This window comes from Kogia breviceps, chromosome 6 (genome assembly GCF_026419965.1).
Source record: "Kogia breviceps isolate mKogBre1 chromosome 6, mKogBre1 haplotype 1, whole genome shotgun sequence".
Lineage (NCBI taxonomy): Eukaryota > Metazoa > Chordata > Mammalia > Artiodactyla > Physeteridae > Kogia > Kogia breviceps.
In genome coordinates, this window is record NC_081315.1 from 55,563,975 (window position 1) to 55,570,746 (window position 6,772).

The following is a 6,772-nucleotide window of genomic DNA, read 5'->3' on the forward strand; positions in this document are numbered from 1 at the left end:
TTGTACTCTTTGTTCATTTTTTCGGTATTGATTTCTCAGGTCTCTTTATATATTAATCACATAAACATATTGTCATATATGCTGTGACTATATTTCCCAGTATTATTTGCCTTTTAATTTTGTTTATGGTAATTTTTGACCCGCAAAAGTTTTAAAATTTAGTTATTAAATTTATTACTATTTTTCTTTATTGCTTATAACTCATTGTTAAAAAGCTTTCCCATCCTTAAAGTATATATATATTTTTTTTTCTAGTTTATTTATTTAGAGATTATTTATCTATTAAATTTAACATTTCAACCCATCTGGACTTTATGATGCTAACAACTGTGATATTTAAATCTAAATTAATTTTTAAAAATTATTAGTTATTAACCAAGTAGGATTTATTGAATAATTATAGATTATAAATTCCACAAGGTAAGGACTATGTCTTCTGCTCTATTTTATCTCCAAAGCCTAGCACATGACTAGCAGGTTCATTGTTAACTCAGGCCAAAGTTTTATTTGTTTATTCACTTAGTTACTTATTTATACACTTAATTGAGATATAGTTGGTTTACAATATTACATTAGTTTCAGGTGTACAACATAGTGATTAAAAATTTTTATAGGTTATACTCCAACTAAAGTTATTATAAAATATTGGCTATATTCCCTGTGCTGTGTAACATATCCTGTAGCTCATTTATTCTATACATAGTAGTTTGTACCTCTTAATCCCCTACCCCTATCTTTCTCCTCTCCCTACCAGTAACCACTAGTTTGTTCTCAATATCTGTCAGACTGTCTCTTCAGGCCAAATGTTTAATAGTCACTTGATTCTTTTCTTTCCATCCTTCCACTCCCAGCAAGTCTTGAAGTTGTATCTTAGTCTCTGCATCTCCACTACCTGCTAGATTAGGCAGTATCACTTCTTGCTCAGATACTACAAATGGCCTCCTAACTGGTCTTTCTTCCTGTACTCTTGTCCCACAATAGTCCATTCTCCAGCTGTAGCCAATGTAATCTCCTATAAACAAAAAGCAGATCACAATGCCACCTTTCATCTCCTTTGCTGAAAACCTTTCTGTCGGTTGTCCCCTGTATCTGGGATAAAATCTATATCTGAACTCCCTACATCTTTGACTTTACTGATTCTCTGCTCTCCTGATACTGACTCTCTCTTGCTGTCCTGGTTTGATTTTTGTTCCTGGGACAGACTAAGCTGGTTCTTGCCTCACTGCCTTCGCATTTGGTATTTTCTCTGCCAAGAAAGCTCCGCTCTTGTCACGGCTTCTTTCTTTTCTTTTTTTTTTTTTTCCCTCAAATGTTACTCCTCAGAGAGGCCTCCCATGACCACTGTATTTTTAATTTTTATTTATTTTTAACATCTTTATTGGAGTATAATTGCTTTACAATGGTGTGTTAGTTTCTGCTTTATAACAAAGTGAATGAGCTATATGTATATATATATATATCCCCATATCCCCTCCCTCTTGTGTCTCCCTCCCTCCCACCCTCCCTATCCCACCCCTCTAGGTGGTCACAAAGCACTGAGCTGATCTCCCTGTGCTATGCGGCTGCTTCCCACTAGCTATCGATTTTTTTTTTTTTTTTTTTTTTTTTTTTTTTTTTGCGGTATGCGGGCCTCTCACTGCTGCGGCCTCTCCCGCTGCGGAGCACAGGCTCCGGACGCGCAGGCTCGGCGGCCATGGCTCACGGGCCCAGCCGCTCCGCGGCATGTGGGATCCTCCCGAACCAGGGCACGAACCCGTGTCTCCTGCATCGGCAGGCGGACTCCCAACCACTGCGCCACCAGGGAAGCCCTAGCTATCGATTTTATATTTGGTAGTGTATATAAGTACATGCCACTCTCTTACTTCATCCCAGCTTACCCTTCCCCCTCCCCATGTCCTCAAGTCCATTCTCTACATCTGCGTCTTTATTCCTGTCCTGCCCATAGGTTCTTCAGAACCTTTTTTTTTTTTTTTTTTTAGATTCCATATACATGTGTTAGCATACGGTATTTATTTTTATCTTTCTGACTTACTTCACTCTATATGGCAATCTCTAGGTCCATCCACCTCACTACAAATAACTCAGTTTCATTTCTTTTTATGGCTGAGTAATATTCCATTGTATATATGTGCCACATCTTCTTTATCCATTCATCTGTCGATGGACACTTAGGTTGCTCCCATGTCCTGGCTATTATAAATAGTGCTGCAGTGAACATTGGACCACTCTATTTAAATAAGCCCTCCAGTCTTTCTCTATCACAGTCCTCTGTTTTATTGCATTAATGGCAATTGTTATCACTATCTGAATGTATTTTGCTATTCTGTTTATTATTGAATATATATTTATAGTTTGGGGTGACTTGTTTATTTTACATCTCCTCTCATTAAAAATAAGATCTAAGAGGACAGGGACCTTGACTTCTAGATTCAGTGTTCTGTCCTCAGTGCCTAGAACAATGCCAGGTCCATGTCAAAGGCTAAAGAAACATTGGTTCATGAGCAATTCATGGTGGCTTAATAAATATGTGTTGAGTAAAAAAATCAAGATCATACTTTTTTCTGATTTGAAGTGATACTTTTATCTAGTACTAAGGGCATATATATTTTAAAATGTGATTCTAGAATTTATAATTTGTTCCACTGACCTATCTAGTTATACTGGCATTGGTTCCATATTATTATAAGAGCTTTATGGTACAACTTAACATCTGGCAGTATAACCTGAGCATCATTTATTTCTAAAATTTTCTGGGTTATTCTAGCTTTGTGATACATAAATAGCTGCTCACTATAGCATAGTTTATTTACATTTAGTGATTTCACGATTTTCCATTGTCATTGGCAATTCTCCTAGGCCAGTAGGCTAATCCATATTAGCAATTAATGACTTCAGGTCTAGGGGATAAAGGATCCTAAAAGTAGATATTTTTCTTGTTTGATGCTTTATTTTAGGACATTGATGTGAATGGTGGTTTGACTGAAATAATAGCTCTCATTTGTTCCTGCTTCCCTGTATCCCTTGGAAGGACTTTCTTACACTGGTTCTGGGCTTGGCCATATGATTTGCTTTGGTCAATGGGTCAGTACCCAGTGATGTAAGCAGAGGCTTGAAGACTAGTTGTGCACTGGCACATACCTTTCTTTTGCTCTTGGGGCCCTGAACAACCATATGAACAAGCCTGGGCTAGCCTGTAGGATGATGAGAGACCCTTGGCTCAGTTGTTTTATTACCCCAGCTGACAGCCTAAAAGGAGAGTCAGTAAGCTAACCTGCAGCTGACTGAAGACCCATAACAGAGTTCAACTGAGAAGAGCAGACTGCCCACCAGAGCCCAGCCTAAATTGCTGATCCACAGATCTATGAGCTGCATCAATGGCTGTTGTGTTAAGCCACTAACTTTTGGGGTGGTACGTTTTAGGGCACAGGCCAACTGATACAACTGGTGTTTTTCTCTCACATGCACACACATGCACACATATGTGAATATGCGTACACACTAATATATTATTACTTGGAAAGTGAGAGAAATCTTAGGATCACAATGTGTTTTTTTTAACATCTTTATTGTAGTATAATTGCTTTACAATGGTGTGTTAGTTTCTGCTTTATAACAAAGTAAGTCAGTTATACATATACATATGTTCCCATATCTCTTCCCTCTTGCATCTCCCTCCCTCCCACCCTCCCTATCCCACCCCTCTAGGTGATCACAAACCACTGAGCTGATCTCCCTGTGCTATGCGGCTGCTTCCCACTAGCTATCTATTTTACATCTGGTAGTGTATATAAGTCCACCACAATGTGTTTTTTTGTTTTTTGTTTTTTGTTTTTTTTTTGCAGTACGTGGGCCTCTCGTTGTTGTGGCCTCTCCCGTTGCGGAGCACAGGCTCCGGACGAGCAGGCTCAGCGGCCATGGCTCATGGGCCCAGCCGCTCCGCGGCATGTGGGATCCTCCCAGACCGGGGCATGAACCCGTGTCCCCTGCATCGGCAGGCAGACTCTCAACCACTGCGCCACCAGGGAAGCCCACAATGTGTTCTTAATATAATTCTGCTGCAGGGATACAATCGCCCATAGAAATGACACAGAAAAGGAGAAAAAAAGATATGTGTACAATTAGAATGGGTCATTTCTACATCCCACTAAATCACTCCTGAAAAATATTTAGAGCTGATTGCAAGTGGAAGAAAATACAAAGAGAACAACAAATTGCCTGATTCTAACACTATGACCCAATTGCTGTGGGTCACTCATACCAGTTTGTTTCATAGCCTACACCTTGTTAGGTATCTGAGGCTGCACTGGAAGCCAAGGCTACGCAGTAAATGAAGTAAAAAAAAGGAAGCAGAGGAGCTCCAAACAATGAGGGGACTCCCAATAAAAACCTGACTAGAAATTGCCTTAATAAGGAAGCCAGGCATTGATAAGGCAACATGATAAATTACTTTTCCAATATGTAAAGCTTAAAATAAATACATTTTACATTTGGGAATTTTTCCATAGAGATCTTAATAAATTATAATAACAACATTAATTCTCTGGGAAAAATCCCAACATTTTTCTTGAATTTGAAGACTAAACCATCATTTCCTGTTTAAATTAAGAAACATTTAATTGCTTTTTAAATAAAAACAAAGACTTTAGAACTTTGACTTTTTAAAAAATTGTTGAGAAAAATAAGATAAGGGAGGGGAAATTCCCTTCTAAAATTCCCCTAAAAATTTAATTAAAGTAATGCTGTTATTAATGTACAGGTCATTTAAAAACTTTTATATAGTTGATGAATTTTTTAAAAACCTCACTCTTCTGTAGTTATTGTATATTTTGTACTTTTACTGACTTTTGAATCAGGCTCTAGTTTGTCCTAATCATGGGCATAAATGCCACACAACTGCTTTTACAATCTGAACAATGAAAAACATTATATTAATTGAGAAGTGATAAAATAATCTCCATTTCTAATGCATTTTCTTTCTCCTCTCTTATCTTCAATATGGACTTTTTTTCAATAGTATAATGGCCAGTGGAAAACATTCAGCTTAGTCAGACATTGAAAAATTACTGGAATGTAAGGTTGATCTGACTGGGACATCTGTCACCCCATTGATCACAAGGGTTGCTATAGCTGATATGGCTGGCTAGGTGGTGTCCCTGTTCTCCCTCACTCCTCCATGAATGTCCCTCCTGCAGCTGCATGCTCCCCTAGGTCAAAGAAGATGACCTTCCCCTACATAGGCAGACCGTTCTTTGGTCAAGGGTATATGCGTAGCTGTGCTCCCCTGTTGAAATTACCCAACAAGCTCTCAAGGTGCATTTATAGGAGAATGTAGGGCAGTCATGCTTTCAACACTCCAGACACATCTGAATGAGGCACACATGTAGCAGTCTGCCTTTCTTTTCGAAAAACAGAAAAGGAAAAAGAAAAATTACTTTGTGCCAGGCAGGTGCAGAGATGGTTATACAAAGATGAATAAGACAATCTCTGCCCTCAAGGAACTAAAAATCCTCAACATCTAGATCGACTCCATTCAGTCTTCTCTGCCATAGGAGAAAAGAGATTTCAAAGCACACATACTTTCAAAGTTCAGTGACAGAAAGAAACACGGGGCATAGTGGTGTTTTGATAGATTTTAAGATAGATTTTAAATTAAAAATGTTTTTATAACATTTTAAATAACATTTTTAAAGATTATTTTCCAGTTACAATTATTACAAAATATTGACTATGTTCCCTGTGTTGTACACTACATCCTTGAGTCTAACTTACCCCCATAGTTTGTACCTCCCATTGCCCCACCTCTAAGTTGCCCCTCCCCCCAATGGAAACCACTAATTTGTTCTCTATATCTGTGAGTCTGCTCCTGTTTTGTTATATTCACTAGTTTGTTGTATTTTTTAGATTCCATATATAAGTGATATCATACAGTGCTTATCTTTCTCTGTCTGACTTCTTTCACTTAGCATAATGCCCTTCAAGTCCATCCATGTTACTGCAAATGGCAAAACTTCATTCCTTTTTATGGTTGAGTAGTATTCCATTGTATATTCCATTCATCTGTTGATGGACACTTAGGTTGCTTCCATATCTTGGCAATTTAAATAAAGCTTCTATGAACATTGGGGTGCATGTATTTTTTGAATTAGTGTTTTGGGATTTGGTGGGTTTTTTTGGATATATACCCAGGAGCAGGATTGCTGGATCATATGGTAGCTCTATTTTTAGTTTTTTGAGAAACCTCTATACTATATTGCGCAGTGGATGCACCAATGTATTTTCACACCAACAGTGTGCAAGTGTTTCCTTTTCTCCACATCCTCACCAACATGGAGTGGAAGAATTAATATTGTTAAAATGACCATACTACCCGAGACAGTCTACAGATTCAATACAATCCCTATCAAAATCCCTATCAAAATGGTATTTTCCACATAACCAGAATAATTAATTTTAAAATTTGTATGGAAACACAAAGACCCCAAATAACCAAAGCAATCTTGAGAAAGAAGAAGAGAACTGGAGGAATCACAGTCCCTGACTTCAGACTATATACTCCAAAGCTATAGTAATCTAAACAGTATGGTACTAACACAAAACAGACACATAGATCAGTGGAACAGAATAGAGGGCCCAGAAATAAACCAACACACTTATGGTCAATTAATCTACAACAAAGGAGGCAAGAATACACAATGGAGAAACGACAGTCTCTTCAATAGGTGGTGTAAGGAAAACTGGACAGATACATATAAAAGAATGAAATTAGAACATT